Source organism: Aricia agestis, chromosome 9 (assembly GCF_905147365.1).
Source record: "Aricia agestis chromosome 9, ilAriAges1.1, whole genome shotgun sequence".
In the NCBI taxonomy this organism is placed as follows: Eukaryota; Metazoa; Arthropoda; class Insecta; order Lepidoptera; family Lycaenidae; genus Aricia; species Aricia agestis.
In genome coordinates, this window is record NC_056414.1 from 16673259 (window position 1) to 16693805 (window position 20547).

General features: G+C 37.3%; 1 protein-coding gene and 1 long non-coding RNA gene across 2 annotated transcripts in view; one reads left to right on the forward strand and one right to left on the reverse strand.

Annotated features, from left to right (window-relative positions):
- Positions 1 to 20547, forward strand: part of LOC121730164 (probable G-protein coupled receptor 158) — a 193799-nt gene that overhangs the window by 47178 nt on the left and 126074 nt on the right. The window lies entirely within an intron of this gene.
- LOC121730166 lies at positions 1057 to 12509 on the reverse strand. The gene is made up of 3 exons (XR_006036073.1): positions 12497 to 12509; positions 7214 to 7223; positions 1057 to 1202 (listed from the first exon to the last, which is right to left on the reverse strand). It is a non-coding gene; the product is annotated as an uncharacterized LOC121730166 (long non-coding RNA).

Sequence of the window (20547 nt, forward strand, 5' to 3'; positions counted from 1 at the left end):
TGTGTGGATGTGTGGATGTATGGATGTTTGTTACTCTTTAACGCAAAAACTACTGAACGGATTTTAATGAAACTTTAGAATAATATAGCTTATACATCAGAATAACACATAGGCTACAAATTTAACCGACTTTCAAAATGGGGAGGTGTTATATTCGTTTTCTTATATTCGACGATTACTCCGCCGTTTGTTAACCAATTTTCAAAATTTTTCTTTTGGTATATAGGGTATCATCCCAATTTGGTTTTATATTCACAAAAGTGGTGATCTGATGAAGGATCCGTAATCGAGGGAACTCCTCAAAATTTATAGGGAAACATGTGGTGACTTCGGTTTCGTGAGAAGTATTCTAAGCATATGCTACCAACAAGTAAGATTTTGCATCGAGGTATACCTGATATACCGTGTTTCGGAAGGTGCTGAGAGAACTCCTGATTCTTTATAGATACAAGTTTGGGAGTTTCGGCGTTGTTTTAAGAACGGAAAGCATATGCTACTATGCAAATTACATTCATCATCATCATCATCACTACCATATTATACCATTTCATAGTCTTTTAGATCGAGACTCGAGTTTGTCAAGCAATAATTAAAAAAATCTATATCTACCTAATATTATAAACTTGAAGGGTATGTTTGCTTGAACGCGTCAATCTCAGGAACTACAGGTCCGATTTAAAAACTTATCTCAGTGTTAGATAGATCATTTATCGAGTAAGACTATAGGCTTTATTAATATATTATCACGCTAAGACTAATACGACCGAAGAAACTCAGGAAAATGTGGGAAAAGCTCGGGAAATATTAGAAATTACGAACTACTGGAGCAATTTTATGGCAATATTTGGCACATATATAGAGTACACCAAGGGACTAGGGACATAAGCTATTTTTTATGGGAAAATGTACGGTTTCTGTAAAATTCCTAATTTACGCGGGCGAAGCCGCGTGGGACATCTAGTTTAGATATAATTTTTGTAAGCTTACAAAAAGTATATCTAAATTCTAAGGCCGTGCTCAAACCAGCAGCTTATTGTATTTCCATGCATATTCACTTTTTTGTTCGCATCTAACCGACAATACGTTACTACGCTAGGCGTAGGCGCGGACATTCGGTACCGTTTATTATCACGTTCACACTGGGGCTCACAGTGAGCCTGCTCACATTCGGCCGCTTACAGTCAGTTTGGTTTGAACACGGCCTTAAATTATTAATTTTGTGTACCGATTTTAAGCACCTCGGCGCTTAATCTTAAAAGCGTTGGATTATAATAAAGCCTTCGCAGATTATCCGTGACTTTGTTTCGAGGCTTTATATAGCTGTGATTTTAACAGTTTTTAGCGAAAAACTTTTTTAGAAATTCGTTGACATTCAAATCTATTTCCTAGAACTTACCTGTTGCTAGCAGCAACAATTTTCCAGGGAAATGTATTCCTTTCCCAGAACTCTCATTATTACCATGCTAAATTTTCATAAATATCGCTATAGCAGCTTAACCATGACGACATAACATACACACATACTCATTCGTATTATTAGTTTGTATATTTAAAATAGGCATTATTGAACATGCATATTTTATTATATTTAAAATATGCATTATTGAACATGCATATTTTATTATGCATGTTCAATATATATATATACAAACTAATAATATATAAAAATATATATATATACAAACAATATATACAAACTAATAATACGAATGAGTATGTGTGTATGTTATGTCGTCATGGTTAAGCTGCTATAGCGATATTTATGAAAATTTAGCATGGTAATAATGAGAGTTCTGGGAAAGGACATATTATTGGAACGAAGTTCCGTATGGCGCGTTCGGCGTAAAGGAGGCCAGACAGAATGATATTTGAGCTCGAGACACTTTTTTATTTGTACCTGCATAGTAGTAGCAGAGGGCGTTGCTAGTATTCCTGGGCGTCAATAGATGTTTTTGAGTGTATAATGTATAATTATGTATACACGTTTTTTGGACATTAGAAATAACTTCGTTCCATTCGGGTGTCCCTTGACACCTTTTAATTGTTTATTATGTAAACACCTAGTATTGTTCTAAGACAACAACCAGAGGTACTTACCTCGACCAGCAGACGACCAGCAGATAATATGGAGATTCGATCGCGGTTACTTTACGAGGTATCCAATTTTAAGGTCTACCTAAACTTGGCTAAAATATAGAGCTGATTTTTAGGGTTCCGTACCCAAAGGGTAAAAACGGGACCCTATTACTGAGACTTCGTTTTCCGTCTGTCCGTAATATGTCCGTTTGTCTGTCTGTCTCCAGAGTCCAGGCTGTAACTCGAGAACGGTAATAGCTAGAGAGTTGAAATTTTCCCAGATTGTGTATATCTGTTGCCGCTATAACAACAAATACTAAAAATAAAATAAAATTAATATTTAGGGGGAGGGGGCTCAAGTAATGGTACGGAAACCTTCGTGCGCGAGCCCGACTCGCACTTGGCCGATTTTTTATCTCATTTCCTTCGATATAACTGTAGGAATCTCGTTTCTCTGTACCACTCTTCTTATACAGTTGCTTTTCACTGCCAGACCACCTCAAAGTCTGATACTATAGCCACCTTTAGGGGGGACAGAAGCCGTTTATTTTGCAGCATGGAAGCGAATTATGACACCTAATTTGAAATACAAATCTGTCAAAGTTGCATATTATTTATTTCTAGAAACTCAGGTAAAATAACTCGAACGGACTATACTATCGATAGCAAAATACTATACTATCGATAGTAAAATATACATCACTAGCACACGCACACATTGACAGATCGAAAATGGTCACGCATTTTCGGGTTGTCAGGTGGTCTATACGACAGTATATATTAAGTCTATGGTATACTCTATAATTCTGTCTACTCTGGCACTGGCAACGTGACGCGTAGATACATTTCTAATTTATTAATATGGATTTGACAGATTCGCAAGACGTCTCACGCAATTGAAATCTGTCAAATCTATACTTTATGCCGCGCCGCGCCGCGCCTCGCCTCGTCACGTTGCGGTCTAAATTGTCTCTTATTCAGCCTACTGGTTCGTTCTGTGATCTGTCTATTGTGCAATTATTTCACCTGTAAATTATTTAAAATGAACCTAACTTTTGCCCTTCTTTCTGTATTCGTGATGTCTCGCAAAAAACTTAACAAAAATTGACCTTTCCCTTAGCGACGCCCACGCTTCAACTTTTGTTGGTGTCTAATTATAAAAGTCTCAAATAAACTTATAAGTCGGGAGAATTCCGAATTAATTCATTGTGCTCCTCCCTCGGGATAAGCAGCCTCATTAACATAAAAAATAACATCATTAGGGAACTTGTCTGAGAACATTGACAAGACCATCGAAATATAATGTAATAGAACGATACCTCACATAAAAGCCGCTCAAATATGATGCCAGTTCCAAACACCAGCGGGGCTAAAATGGTCGCTTTGGAGATTCATAATACTATGAATTCATTTTTTAAAAATCGCAAAAGTGACACTGTACTGGCAATTCAGATAGCTAAATATGTACTTATTTGAAATTTGTGAGTTTGACAGTTTTGACAATTCATTTTGTGAATTGATTGAGAATACCATTTTAGACCCGCAGGCAACCCGAGTTTCACAACCAACTAAAGGTGCAATTTGAGGAACCATTTTTTTACATACTACCTCTTCTATAGTATATTTTATTATTCGCAGGACAAGGCCCAAATGCGGTCTCCACATGATGGCCAATATGGGCAAATAGTAAATACAAACGAATATGAACAGACGGCATTCGTCTATGATTACCTATTATTATAGGTACGTTCATTGTGCATCCAGATAACATTAACTGGTGGCATGGTTCTTCATCATAGCCCTAGACATACTAGAGATAGTATGTGGAGGCAAAGGCTGAGTCAAATGAAGAGCATCATATGGTTATTTTGGGGCCATTTTGACAGTTTAGGTTTTCATGTGACTAAATCTCGTGACCATTTTTAAACGACTTCGTTTGTCTGTTTATACTTTTTTAATTACGACAATTTTGTTAAAAAATACATGAAAATTTTAGGCTACAGCCTATCCTAAAATCCTTATCCATACTACTCATATTATAAATGCGAAAGTCTGTCTGTCTGTTATTGTAACAGCTAAACCGATTTTCCTTTCCCGGATCTCAAAGTATCTGTATACTAAATGTCAGTACATATTTTAGTATATGATACTTTTTATTCCGGAAAAATGTACGGTTCCCGCGCGATGAACGAGTTTTGTTGCGACGGAGTTGCGGGCGTCATCTAGTATTAATATTTGTCTTTCACAGTCACTTAACTGTTCTAATTGGTCCGTTTTACCTGAAACTTGATTGGAACTTTAATCGGAGGGTAATGAAGGTTGGCCTGAACATTAGCGGCCGAAACTCATTTTCCATTTGAAATTAAATTTTTACTTGACAATTACTAAACTCGAACCCCCGGTCCCGGGGGTTCTAGTGGAATTCAGTTGGACACAAAAAGGCACGAATACCCTTAGAATATAAGCGTAGGTGATGTATGCTCTATTTAAAATTTCGATTTAAATGCATGTAAACTTTCTGGTTTATTGTATTACGTGTGATCGTGTTACGTGTGTAACCGCCATTACGTTTTTTAGATTGGAGCTTAGGCTTCAGGCTTTGACCCTAGACACGACAGTCGACAGAGTCTTGAGTCAGTCTAAATAGCTTATAATTACTGTCAACAAGCATATTATTAAGTCAGTCTTGTCCGGCGACCGCCGTACAGTTTTTGTTCTACGAATCAGTCTATTTAAGTATGTACTTTATATTGCAATAGCCGCTTGATTGTTGAGCGGTAAACTTTAGGATCCTCGTTCATTTGGGAAACGACTATCTTCAAAAACATAATATTATACTATACAATTCACTTAATGATTCACACACAAACAAATATTCTGTATTGCAATCCGTCTTAGTACTACCGTTTCTCAAGTAAGGTCCTTTGTGTCTTAAGTCTAAACACACTAGGCTGAAGTTACGCGGCGGAAATTCCGCATAATTACGCCCGCAATATCAAACGCATACAAACATTATACGCGACAGAATGTGTCATCGGTAATCGAAAATACATTGCGGGCGTAAGGCACAATGCAGAATTTCCGCCGCGTAACTTCGGCCTAGTGTGTTTAGACTCTTAGACTCAATACGAATACAAAAATACACCCAAGACATGTGACAAACACATACAAATGGACAAAGTTAGTTATGAAACTGACACATCCATCTCAATACGTAACATGTTTAGACGCTGACAGAGACGAATGCGGACAGGCGCGGATCGTGTATAGGGGCTTAAGACCGATACCTCCAATATGGCGAATAGCAGCGGCAGCGCTGCCAGGAGTCGGCAGTGTTAATAATACTAGTACTATGTAGTGGAGTCTTATTATTTTAGAGATTATTTTATTTCCATTTATAGCTCTATTCCAGTTCTAGATAACCAAGGAAACAAAAGTTAATTCCTCTTTTGTTTTCACCTTTCAGTGAGGTAGTTCTGTGGGGCTAAAATGGTCGCTTTGAAGAATCATGATATGAATCATAATATGGTTCATTTTTCTAAAATCGCAAAATGCAACACCGCTTGCAATTCACTTCTGTATTTTTGTGCTGATTTGACATTTGACAGTTTTGACATTTGTCAGTTTGACAGTTTTGACAATTCATTTGCTGAATTGATTAAGAGGAATTGCTAAATGTGACCATTTTAGCCCCGCTGTAAATCCCTTTCTTAGTGATTGCCTACATATTTCGATATTTCATGGCCAACGTTTAGTCTTATCCCTGAACGCCACAAAATAATTCAAAAATATTTGTAAAGTCTTTCATAGTGAACCGTTGAGTTGATGAATAGGCATTTATCTTGTAAATATACTTCTAAATAAAGTTCAATTTTGTATTGTGCAATGTGAATTGACCCTTAGCCGCTCGTCTGCGTGCCGCGTACATCGGGGCAGTGGTTTTAGATATCATCTGTATTCGTATTTCTTTCCCTGGACCTCTTCTCATAAATCACAACAATCTGGGGTTCGCGGCTTTGTTCAGTGTCCGACAAGTTATAGAAAGGCTGCAATCTTACATAACTAAAGTTATGAAAAGTTTAACATGGGACTACGTATTTGTGGGACTTGAATCTTGATTCATGGGCATGTGATGCTCCTTTTGAAAATATGTAAATATTTACTTCATGTATTAAATTCGAGGTTAACATAGGAGCAAAAGTTAAATCGGTTGTAGTGTGTATGTAGCAGGTAAAATATTGTATCTAGGATTAGTGTTAGAACAACTAAACTGAAGTCCAGACGTGCGTGCATTACTTTGGCATCAGGACTTAATTCCATCCCCCGAGCAAACGACCTTGTCCATACATTTTGACGCGTCGCCGAGATCGCACAAAAATCCTATTTTTTACATATCTTAGTTGAAAATTGATCTAAAAAATTCAAACAGGGATATAGTTAATGAAATTGTCTATCTATTGTCGTGTAAAATTAACATGATCGTCGGACGAACGAAATAGAAAACAAATGTCGTTTAGCCTCAACAAACTTTATGTATTTCAGTAAGTAATCAAAAACAAAGATTTCTTGTCATAATGTAGTTACGAAACAGATTGTTAGGACTTAGGTGGAATGAACATTTGTACGTAAACTTTTAGTATCAATCTACGAGTAATACTTCTTTACTTTGTTTTTATGTAGTTTCTTATCAAATATGTGATTTTTCGACCCGAAAGAAGAAATACTTTACTATCAAAATATTCAAGTTTTAATTACATGATAACTTTAGAGCGATGCCACATGGCGCGTTTTAAACTACTATTTATAATAATTTAAAACTAATTTTTACTCAATACACGAGAAGATTTAATTTAGAATTCTATTTTTGAAAGGCTCGTTTGAAAACGCATCGCGTCGTCTTGTCGATGCAATATGAATAAAACATGTAACCATCTGCTAAGGCTGCTAAAAGCAAATTTAAAAGCACATTTAAAAGGAAATAAAAATAAATTAACAATTTTACGAAGAACTGTAAGTTGTAACTAATAATAGCTACGAAGTAATTTTCTTTCCAAGAAGGTTTCCTCTAAGTAACTATTGAGCAGGAAAACAGTTTTGCCCACAATATTCTCGAGAAAATCAAGTAGCACTAGGTAACCTAATTCCACCTAAAGTGGACAGCGTTATTAGCAATAAATTTACATAATACTCAAGAAAATCTACCACAATATTTTCAAGTTAACGTTGTTATTTTTGTATGAAATTCGTCGGACTAATTTTCTTTACGGCATCGGCTTTTGAGAGATCGCTAAAAGGTTTCTCTTGTCTGATCGAAAGCGAAACATTCTTTAATTTAAGTAATTGCGGTGCGGTTCGCCGCGTGAATAAATATTTTGCTCCCTCGCGATAGAGGGGTAGAAAATGCTCTGTGGAAAATAGACGGATTCGAAATGAAATAACAATGAAGTACTACTAGTGCTAGAGGACGCCCGCTCGCTTGCGCCGAAATTCAAGAAAATTCAAGAGGTTTTTTTGCTGGAATTTGCTGTAGATATACTTTGGGTCCCTTGAAAGGATACAGGACACTTTCATCTCGGAAAAATTTACGGTATCCATGCAATAAACGAATTTTGGCGCAACGGAGTTGCGGGCGTCATCTAGTGATAATATATATAGTTTTTTGTAAATAAAACGTTAATTTTTTAAGTTGCATTAAAAAAATCACATTACCTCGTTACGTTGCAATGTGAAATGACCCTTAAGCAATAAAAATACATATTAGTAGAGCCGGATTGGGCTGTTAAAGTGTGTCTTTACAGTGACATCTCACGCTGATGTCTCATAATCTAGGATCAGTCCTCCATCTGACCTCCATAAAGTACCCTCGTAAAAAACACTCGCCTTGCACAGGTCCGATTCTCAGGCCTCGAATATCACAAGCTGGATCACTCCCGCGCACAATAATGCCTGGTTTCAATGATGGGGGCCAATTTGTTGATAGCAGGCCATTTACGCAGAAGCGTTTTTATCAAGTGTAAGCGCATTAATTTCACAAGAGCACTATCTCTATCTTTATTATCATAGCCCAGTGGCCAGTGGGACTTTCAAAAACTAAGAAACAACATTTACCCAGTGCCCAAATTGTATTTTTTATGAGAGTGGGCCACTTTATTTCCGTCTCCCCATACGTAGTCTTTAGGGCCAATCCAAGGCTGTATTTACCAACGCTGGGAACAAAATATCTATGATCTCCAATTAAAGAAACACGCTCCAAGCCGTTGGACCACAGAGGCGTTACTGGCTCACTCGTGGGCAACTGAGCACACAATATATTGTTGTTTCGCTCGCGCGTAGCCTGTAATCGAAGCGAAATCCAAGTTTTGAGAATCAGACCCCGGCACTTTTTGATGACACAGAAAAGAATAGAGTTTAATACTCGCTGTCCGACTTTTGGCTATCTTTATGATTATGTCGATAAGACTTTCCATACGAATATTAGTTTTTCATGACTTTCCTCCTTAAAGCCAAACTTCCAACGCGCTTCGTAACAATAGAATATTATTATATTACATTCGTATATTTATAAGTTACTAGCGGCCCGTCCCAGCTTTGCAAGGATATACATAAGATTTTTTTATAGATGTTGATAAGTTCTTTAATATTGTAGAACATAATATTACTTTTGTTCTATCGACGAAAAACGTTTTAGGACTCGTCTTGTTACACCCTGAATAACGTTAGCTAAGTTTTAGTAAGGATCCCTAATTTTTCTAGCCATAATTATAACCTATATACGTGGGAGAGCCATGCTTCGGCACGAATGGGCCGGCTCGACCGGAGAAATACCACGTTCTCACAGAAAACCGGCGTGAAACAGCGCTTGCGCTGTGTTTCGCCGAGTGAGTGAGTTTACCGGAGGCCCAATCCCCTACCCTAATCCCTTCCCTACCCCCTATTCTCTTCCCTTCCCATTCCTACCCTGCCCTATTACTCTATTCCCTCTCAAAAGGCCGACAACGCACCTGCAGCTCTTCTGATGCTGCGAGTGTCCATGGGCGACGGAAGTTGCTTTCCATCAGGTGACCCGTTTGCTTGTTTGCCCCCTTATTTCATAAAAAAAAATATTTCTCAGGGTGAATGTAGCTTTCCAATAGTGAACAATTTTTGGAATCGGCATATAATTTTTGAGTTTAATCATTGCAAACTTTCCTGTTTATATTTATTTATCCTGCGACTTCGCCTACGGGAAAAAGGACTCTTCGAAAGAAAAAAGAGGAAAAGAAAGAGTTGATTCCTTTGAGGGTGTAATTTTGAAAAACCTTTTCTTAGTGCTTACATAATAATATTATATTGATATTTTTGGCAATCATTTTCTAGTGCATTATTTTTAAATAAAAAGTGTCTTTAGATTCTAAACTTCTAATACCTTAAAAACATGACTATCTAGGATAATGATAGTCGGTTGCAGTATTCGCCTGAAAACGCAACAAACGTAAAATATTTATTATACAAAGGCCCGTATTTTTGGTCAGTACTTAAGAAGCGCCTCGGCCTCAAGGCGCGGTTCGCCTCTGTGATTGGTCCAAATTTTGACAGCCAACCAATCACAGAGCCTGAAACATTCCTTGAGGCCGAGGCGCTTCTTAAGTACTGACCAAAAATACGGGCCTTAGTCTACTACTTTATATTCACAAGGTATTTGAAGCCGGCCGCGGCATCTAATTAAGTTAAGTTATACTTTACCGGGGAGGGTCTGAGGTTTATAATATGTCAGTGAGCCCGTCATATGAGGGGGATGACGCCTTAATTTTATACTGTGTAATTTAAGTGGTAATTATGAACTTAAAAATATATTTCGCCCCTTTTTAGGGTTGCGTAGCCAATTGGCAAAAAACGGAACCCTTACAGATTCGTCATGACGTCTGTCTGTCTGTCCGTCCGTATGTCACAGCCACTTTTCTCCGAAACTATATTAAGAGCTTTACTATTGAAACTTGGTAAGTAGATGTAGTCTGTGAACCGCAGTAAGATTTTGATTTTGATACAAAAAATTGGCCAAGTGCGAGTCGGACTCGCATACGAAGGGATCCGTACCGTTATAGAGCTTAAATAAGCAAAAAATTGTGCTTTTTGTAAAAATTAATAATTAATAATATAAATAATATAATAATATCTATGGACGCTTCACACCACGTCAGTCCGGCCCCGTGCTAAGTACCTGAAGGACTTGTGTTACAGGTACCAGACAACGGAAATATATTTAATATTTTATACTATACATTTATTTAAGATTTTTATTATATCATACACATATTTAATACGCATCCAGACCCAGGAACATTGAAAATTTTTTGTTCCGTCGCGTCGGCGGGATTCGAACCCGCGACCCCCGGCTTGAGCTGCCACACACTCAACCAATTATTGAGCCACAGAGTTCGTCATCTCGATTTGTGACATATTTGCGTATTTTTTTAATTTTTTTTCTTTATCTGAAGTTATTTAAAGAAAGATATTACACTATGTTCAGGACGAATCGATACTCGACCAAACCTCAGCTTATGTGTTGACAGATTTCAATTGCGTGAGACGTCTTGCGAATCTGTCAAATCCATATAAATTTAGAAATGCATCTACGCGTCGCGTTGCGGTTTGAATTATAATAGGAATGCCCAATCTCTTTAGATGGGCCTTTGCCCAACCTACTGTCTCTCTCAAACGAATGTAGAGGTATTGGAATCTTCCAAGTAGCTTCAATAATAAAACAATTGACTACACGTCCCGGAAGAGAGCGATTAAGGAGTCCGATACTACTAAGTATCGTTCAGCTCACCTCTGCCATGACCTTTATTCCAATGGCAGAAGGATCACTTTCAAACCAGCCCGGGTAAAATAACTCTAAACGGCCGTTACACTGTATTATGTTATGCAGTAACTCAGTCAGTCAACATTCAACACTGATGACCGATTTCTGAAAGTTTTCAACAGCAGTTTATATTTTTAACAGAGCTGCTGATAAGTTACCGTTTTTGTATTAGTCAATAAAAAGCGCAAGTGAATAGAAAAACTGTAAAAAATCGGGCATGAGACAGTTAAACGTGCGCGTGTGGTGATATTGCTTATTTTTCTTCTTCAAATTATCTGAAATCGTGTTTATGTGTGGGTGCGGTCGATTCGAACGGGCTAGTATGCAGATGGTATACTGTATAATATTATCTGTTATACTGTGGTTGGAACTTGGAAGGACGGATGACCGATGCGCTGACAGTTCAGAGGATGATGAATTGTTATTTTGTTGCTAAGAACCCTCCCTATTATATCTGCCTTAAAGGAAATGGGTGGTTTTGAAATTTTCAGAAAGTCTACATGGTGCCTACCAGCGGTTTGGGCCGGTTCTTCTCGCCGGGTTAGTTACCCGGCGAGAAGAACCGGCGACGTAAGAAACGCACGGAGCCCAGTTTTTACCAAAAAATAATATAATAGTTAATGCATAATAGTAACATTACTAATATTAAAGAAGTTATATTGGTATTACGACACGTGTTCGGAACTTGTGAAAAGTTTTGGCAAACAGCCCACGGAGGAGTTTTAATTACTCGCCTACAGCCGTACAAGGATCATTGGCACGTGGACAAAGTCCCTTTCGTAAAAAATGATGATGAAATTAGTTGTCGAACGAATTTTGTCATCGTTTTTAACGAAAGATACTTTGTCTAAGGGGGCTGCAGCTCTTCTAATGTTGCGAGTGTCCATGAGCACCGGTAGTTGCTTTCCATCATGTGACCCGTTTGATCGTTTGCCCCATTATTTTATTAAAAAAACATATTTTTAATTACATTTTTAATAAAGTTCAAAAGGATTCGAGTCACAAATCATCCGTTCTATTATTATAAATCCGGAAATGTGTGTCTGTTACCTCTTCGCTCCCAAATCGTTGATCGGATTTTGCTGAAAATTGGTATGTATGGAGATACTTTGAGGCCCAAGGTTCCCCGCACGATATACGAATTATAGCGCAGCGGATTTGCGAGTGCTGCAGTGGTTCTGTCTTATCCGCATCTGTCAGACTCAGAATATTATGTAAAACTATTCCTAGACTAAACTGATTAGATGCGCTAAGTGTTCCGCGCATCGCGTTGTAGTGAAAGTGTAGGCCTAACAGCCATGCACTGAAGCCTTTAGAGGCATCCGCTGGCAGGGTCGCGGTTGTGTATTCCGCGTATCCCGTGGCTCTGCCTTAAGCGGAAGAGTAGGAACACCGTTGGGGTTTTAGTGGGTATGCCCGGGCGCGGCCCTCCGCCCCCAGGGAGTCCCACATACCCCGGTAGCCCTCCCCAGACTGCCGGGGATGCGTAAACGCATTTCCCCAACGAAAAAAAAAAAAAGACTAAACTGATTAGGCCTTAAATTAAGTTTTACCTACCTTAAGTATTAACGTATATACCTTTTTTTTAACATGGGGAAATTCTTTACGCATCCCCGGCAAATTGGGATATCGGCCGGGGTATGTGGGACTCCTGCGTAGTCTGCCCACTAAAACGGCAGAGTCCCGGGTGCGATAGAACCTACCGCAATACCGTATATACCTACTGGGCGAACGCCTCCGTGGTCTAGTGGTTAGAGCGTCGCTCTCGACTCCGGAGGTCGTGGGTTCGAATCCCGCGTTGGAAACATGTTATTTCCAAGTTTGGTTAGGACAATGCAGACTGATCACCTGATTGTCTGACAAGTAAGATGATCCATGCGTCGGATGGGCATGTAAAAAAGTCGGTCCTGCGCCTGATCTCTCGCCAGTCGTGTCGGTCTTCCGTCCCACTGGATTATGAGAGTAAAAGGAATAGAGAGTGCCAAGTGTGTGCGCAGTACACAAGTACTGCGCACACACTTGGGCACTATAAAATTACTCCTGCGTACCTGGCCTGGTTTCAATGAAACCGGCCACCGTCACCGAAACCGGTGTGGGGAGTATTATTATTATTATTATATACCTACTGGAAATATATTTCTAAACGATATATTAACACAAATATTTCCACCGCGTAAACAAGTTTCAGACAGTCTGAGTTCATTCAAAATTCATGTTCACAGGAATGGATACAATCAATAGGAGTTAAGGCTCAAAGTTACACTTTCTGAAGCATTTTAATAGATAACTGTGGGGCTAAAATGGTCTCTTTGGTGAATCATAAAATGAATCACAATATGCTTTTTTTTTAAATCGCAAAATGGTCACTATGCTTGCAATTCATGTCTAGTAATTCGTACTTAAGTATTTGACTTACTTTGACAATTTTGACAATCCATTAATTGCTGAATTGATTGAGAGGAATTGCTAAGCCCGGCCGCACATTGTCCGAAATTTCTGATCAGAAAATGTGCGGACTGTCTCTTACATTTTGTACTGAGCCGAGTGAGCTCGAACTCGCCGGAAGGATATTTCGGATAGTGTGCGGGGTGGCGGTCCGGCGAAATTCAACTGTTTCTGATCAGAATTCGCACAATGCGCGGCCGGGCTTAATGTGAACATCTTAGCCCGGCCGCACATTGTCCGAAATTTCTGATACGAAGCAGTTGAACGTCCGCTATGTCTCTTACATTTTGTACTGAGCCGAGTGAGCTCGAACTATATTTCGGATAGTGTGCGGGGTGGCGGTCTTGCGAAATTCAACTGTTTCTGATCAGAATTCGGACAATGTGGTGTGAAAGAATTTTATACAATATTATGTCTAGACCAGTATTTCCCAAAGTGTGGGTCGCGACCCACTGGTGGGTCGCGGGTAGATTTTGATTATGGACGATTGTCGTACTCGTTCCATTGTCATTTTACTCATTCGTTCGTCGTCGTGACTCGTGGGTGCGTGCGGGACGGGGGCGGGGCATTCGAACGCAAACGTAATTTAACGTAATTATAAGTAAGGCTGACGATGATGATATAATATGGTGGTGAACTACGATAAGAGTTAAGGCGAGGATAAACCCCAATTTGTTATTCCGTGACTCCCGGTTTACCTAGTTCCAATATAATAACGAAGTGTTAAAAAATATGAGATATAAAGCACAATATTCAAAATACCTTAAACCGTAAACATTTTAATAAAACGTAATACTTTGGCTGTAATTAATTTACAAACTCACCTCCGAAAAAACTCTATTTCATCGAAATATAAGTATTAACTAGGATAATTATACATTTTATTTGAATAAATTGTTAGTAAATGTATATTAAAATTTCTTTAACCGAACAATTTTGTTTCATAATATTTATTTCCAAAGATATTTAAAAAAAACATGAAAAATAGAGAAGACCCGCCCTTGTTGTTACAATTTTATGCTAAGCTAAAATGAATCTTATTGCGATGCGTATACGCTTGGTCTTTGGTTGTGTGCAAGGTTATCGTTTTTGATTGAGATTGATCCCCGCCTTAACAGGTAAATGCTGCGATAGCAACATACCGCTGCTTTTTTGTCTTCATGACACAAGATGGGCCGCGAACTTTAAACTTTCTTGTAGATGGGTCGCGATTCCGACAAGTTTGGGAAACACTGTTCTAGACACTAGTTACGAATTATGGCATTTTTATCAACGAAATGGCTCTTATTTTTTCTCTCTCTCTCACGGTTGCAAAATAGCAGCCATTTTATTATATAGGGCTATTTTACTAATTTGACCTGTACTTCTCATGTAGATAAATATCCTATGAACATAAAAAAATACCGCATTTGATAGCTAAACACGTAGACTACACTTAAGCAGACATAATGTTTAATTTTCCTGGAATAAAACATATAAAAGCAAAAGTTAAAGGAAAAAGTTTAAGTTACTTTGTGTAATTTTTAATTATTGGTTTTTGTGAAAAATCTAGCCGCGCTTGCGATGCCTACTCCTATACCATTATTTTTATCTTTTCTGTCGTTATCGAATGCAACTTGACTAAGTAGGATTGATGATGAATATATAGAACGGTAGACTTTTCAATTGAAATTGTAGTTCAAACAGCCGCGTTTGCAATTTGTGATTGCTTTAGGCAAAACTTTTCAATAGAACTTTTAGTTTTCGCTGTAATTGAAAAAACCCAGCCTTATCCAACACTACTATCCTATCAAATTAGTAACAATATTCGAGTAAACTATATCGTATTACCTTACTTTAAAAGGCTTTCACTGTGTGTATACAAACAGTCTTTTAATTTTTCATAAGACGTATAAATAAATAAATAAATAAAATTGTTTTATTTCTGAATAAATTTGAATCAAATATTTTCAGAACGTTGAACTACATGTTGCCTACCACCGGTTCGGGAACTAACCCGGCGAGAAGAACCGGCGTAAGAAACTCGCACGGGGCCACTTTTTAGTAAAAAAGTGGAAAATTTGTCTTTTAAAAAAATAAAATTTACAATGTAAATAACTTAATCTGTACAATATGAATACACAATTGTAAGTCACATTATAATAAATGTAGAAGCAGCCTTGCAAGCAGCCATCCTACTCCCAAGATGTGCTATCGTTTAGGAAATCTTTGACAGTATAGTATACAAACGTTCTTTAATTACTTTTTTAAATTTATTAATTGATATATACTTATACAAATACTTTACTAAGTATACCTACCAAATATATTCCGCACACAACTTTATCGTAGCTCGTGGAAACTGGAGAGGAAGGAAAGAGGAGGAGAAGGAGGAGGAAGAGGAATTTGAAAACTTTACTTGACCGAAACGTATAATCCCAAATAAAAAAAAAACGGATTGCACACCGGGAATGCCACAGGAAATGGTATACACTTTCCATGGGCGCGGCGGTACAAAAAAGGGAGATATCTTTCCGCGCGCTAAACAAAGGTATAGGTTAGGTAGTTACCAATAAATAAATAAAAAAATAATTATTTTAATTAAATTTCACAAGATAAAAATAACTTTCATTTTGCTTAAATAACGAATACTGTAGCTTAGTGATTACCAGAAACCTAGGACGCAACTCGCAGGTTTGAATCCCGGCTGAAACAGATTATTACATAATATTAGAACTGAATAATTACATTAGCAAATTGTATTACGATACATAATAATGATATTATGATAATGTATGACGCAGTCGCCATTTAACGCGGTGATAGTCAAGTGTAATAATTAATAGTAATTATTACAGTGTAAATTATCATACATTAATAATTAATTACTGTCGAATAATCTGTAATTTGTCATCAAGAGCGCATGGACAGGTGATGAGGAAGAAGTTTGGCCAACCATACTGATATTAATATAGAAGTCAAAGTGTGTCTGTGTGTTACCTCTTCACGCTTAAAACGCTAAATTGATTTAGATGATATATTAACTTTATAATTTGCGAGTCCGCGTGATAAATTTTAAACATTAAGGGTCAATTTATACTAGCGCAGAGTCGAAACGCATGGAAGCGAATTATTAAAACTGAACATAACTAATTATTCAACCTTAAGTCCAAAGCGTTAACGCACATATTATTACTTCTGAGAATCTAAAAAGGCACTTCGCACTTCCACGAATTCGCTTGACCACCGCTTTTTGGTGCGCTTGGATGCGCGAGAATACTCTCTCGCGCATCCAAGCGCACACAAGCACGTCATCACTGTAGGCACTCCGGCGAATCCGCGCGCATTCGTTCGACTTGTTGCGAATTTGACTCCTCGACTCTGCGCTATTATAAATTGACCCTAAGGGCCTGTTTTACCGCTTCCTGTTAAGGTGCCGGATAGCTTGCACATTTTATTTGACAGATTTTCCATACACTCTATCTGTCAAGTTAAGTAGTGAATAGCCTTTCCGGCACTTATCAGGATGTGGTGAAACAGGCCCTAAATGAATTCCGTTTTGCGAAGTTATGGGCTACCTAGTCAATTTTAATTTAGGAAATTAACTCGAAAATACTAAGTCGAAAGAAAGGTTGAAGAACTTTTATTTCGACTAATTTGACTGTAGTTGCAGTGTTAGAAATATGTAGTAGTATTGCTTCAGCAGTTTGAGCATTAAAATATAACGGGCAGAAAAACTTTACATTGATATTAGTAAAATTTTCAGAAAACTGTTCTTAACTTAATTTTTGCAAATATTTCGCATGAATCCATAACATCATGTAAATGTTCTTAAAAATGATAAACATAGATGAAGAATACTTATTACACAACAGGCAAAGGCCTTTAACTAAATTATTGTACAGCTCTACATACGTCATACAGTCTTTTGAAGTAGGCTAAACGCTTCCTGACTTCAGCTTGTCTGTACATGAAAGATGACTTACATATTTTGTTTTTTATCGTGAAATATGTTTAGGGTACCGTAGGAAGTTTTGATGGAATAGTAGGGTTTATTGGGCTATGGAGAACTATGATTGTTACCTTGGTAATGCAAGCATTATAGCCTGAGCTTTTTGGACGCTTCACTTCACACAACGTTTTTCCAAGAATGAAACTAGATAATATAATATGTGTGTGTGTGAAAGAAGCCAATGTCTTAAAGTCTGCGATAGTGGCTGAATAATAACCATATTACGTTGGAGCCAAGGCCATGGCTTGATAATCAATCCCAATAAGACTCAAGTTATTGTTATTGGTAGTTCAAAACAAATTAACCGGCCTAATTATGATACTCTGCCTACTATTTGTTACGTTTAACAATGTACTCGTATCAACTTACCACATCTCAGAAATCAGTCGAAAGTTTTTGCAGAGATTAGTTCACTAAATCAATGTAAAAATTGTATCTTATATCTTCTTGTATATATATATATATATATAGGTATATATATATATATATATGAAATTTAGTATATAGGGGGTTTCGGGGGCGATAAATCTAGCTAGGAATCATTTTCAGACAATGTCTTTTTATTTGTGTTTTATCGATAATCGATAAACTGAAAAATGTGACTCTTCCTGACATCTATTGGCGAATAATAATACTATTTTGTGAGCAACTAATTGTTTTAACGACCAGCAGATGGCGTTATTAAGTAACACGAAGTCAATGAGTGTTTGCTATACCGAGCAAAGCTCGGTCATCCAGGTACTATAATTTAATGTGAGCAATAAAGTATCTATCTATCTATCTTAATTAATGTACGTGCAAATTCATGACGTTGGGCTGTTTCTTATAGAAATATAAAGTCAAAAGTAACTCTCTCAGCGCTGCTACTTTCACAGTGAACTCTATACAAGGGGCACACACACCCTAATGAGTTTTCGCTTCGTTTTGTTATACCCCGTAGATTCTGTATTATCTGTGAAGCCACTCTATGTTGTGGTGAAACTACGGAACTCTCCATCACTTCTATTGCCCGTTTCCTTGGCACACCGTAACTCCACGTTATGTTACGTCAGTAGTTTACGTGTTTGTGCAAACTGTGTAAGACAATATTGTTCTGTGTAAGGTGTTAAGGCGGGCACAGACGGTTTTCATCAAGGGTTCACTCGGGTGAATGTTGAGTCAATACTTGTAGTACCTATTAGGTAAAATCGCTTTTTTTAAATAATACTAGCTGTCCCGGTGAACTTCGTGTCACTTTAAAACCTTCCCTGGACTTCTACGAATATTTTAAGACTAAAATCAGCCCAATCCGTCCAGACGTTTTCGAGTTTTAGCGCGTTAACACATTTGAAAATCCATTTTTATATACATATAAGATTATAATATTACTACTTGTGCTCTGCGGTGTTACCTACGGGTGTTTAGTATAAGTAAATTGTGTAAATTAACAGTAGATGATTTTCGCTAATTCTTTTCCGCTAAAAAGAAGGCTTTCCCAAAGGTATCAGACTTTTTTCCGAAGTAAAATGTAGCCTATGTGTTAATCCAGGATGTCAGCTATGTCCTTGCCAAATTTTGTTTAACTCACAAACTTTCGCCCTTATAATATTATTAGTATGATAATTAATCATTGATTCGATAGTCTAACATATGTTTTCGTTGTATAGAACTCAAAACGCCACTAAAGATATTTTCACTTCAAGACACGTCTGTTATGCCCTTAACAGTACCGCATAGATATCGCATGGTAGGGTATTATTATTTGGCTATGGACTGTACATCACAGATATCTGATACATATTCATATTGTATTGCTTGTATTAAATTAATCTACTGGAAACCCAGCGGTTTCGCAAGAGATGTTAGATATCATATTGTTAAGATTAATTTTGTTGCATTGAAACTACTGTTACCTGTTTTGATGGGATATAAAATATTACTAGCTATTTGACCGAGCTTCGCTCGGTATTCGATAGAACACGAATAAAATGATATTTCCTAAAAATCATTCCTAGCTAGATCGATATATCGCCCCCGAAACCCCCTATATACTAAATTTCATGAAAATCGTTAGAGCCGATTCCGAGATTCCAATTATATATTTATTATGTAGGTATACAAGAATTGCTCGTTTAAAGATAAGTAGGTACCTGGATGACCGAGCTTTGCTCGGTATAGCAAACACTCATTGACTTCGTGTTACTTAATAACGCCATCTAGTGGTCGTTAAAACAAGTAGTTGCCATACAAAATAGTATTATTATTCGACAATAGATGTCTGGAAGAGTCATATTTTTCAGTTTATCGATTATCGATAAAACACGAATAAAAAGACATTTTCTGAAAATGATTCTTAGCTAGATCGATTTATCGCCCCCGAAACCCCCTATATACCAAATTTCATGAAAATCGTTGGAGCCGATTCTGAGATATATATTATGTACGTAAAATTTAGTACAAAAAATCTTCAAAAAGTTCTCACACATTTTATGGACGATCCTTTATCACATTTTAAAACACTATTTAGCTTAGCACTATAAAATATAGAAAAGACAATTTCCTACAAAGTATGAAACTAATATAAAATTCTATTACGGCAACATTATGTTAGGATTAACTTTTATCGGAAGATATACATGTGACGTCAGTTCAAGGTTTGTATAACCTTATGCGGCAGCTTTATCATAATATTATTTATACCCAATGACACATTGTGATGAGTCGTTGCGGACAGGGCCGCATTTTTCTATACAAGTTTTATGACTGAGTGTGCGATGATGGGTCATAAAAAGTGCCTCAAATGCGGCTCACCCCATTGCGACCCTTCACGATGTGCGCAAAGCCAAGTTTCAACGCATAATGTTACTTGCTTAAGTTAATAGTTTGACTTTTATAACAGATTCATAAAGTGAATGAAAGGTAAGGTAAATTATTAACTTTTTCTGAGGTAGGGTTAATGCAATTTCATAAAACTTTTTACGTGCTAGGTACTTAAATTGTATTTTTGACTCACTTCAAAAAGGAGGTTATCAATTCGACCCGTATGTATGTAATATTTTCAGAACTGCCTAGTTTTAGTATAATATATTAGTATATATCAACGTCTCGAGAGTCGTAGGTAAACAGACAGACAGATAGACAGAGTACAGACACACTTTCGCATTTGTAATAACTAGAGATCGCCCAATGGTCGAAATTCGACCTTAGTTTCAAC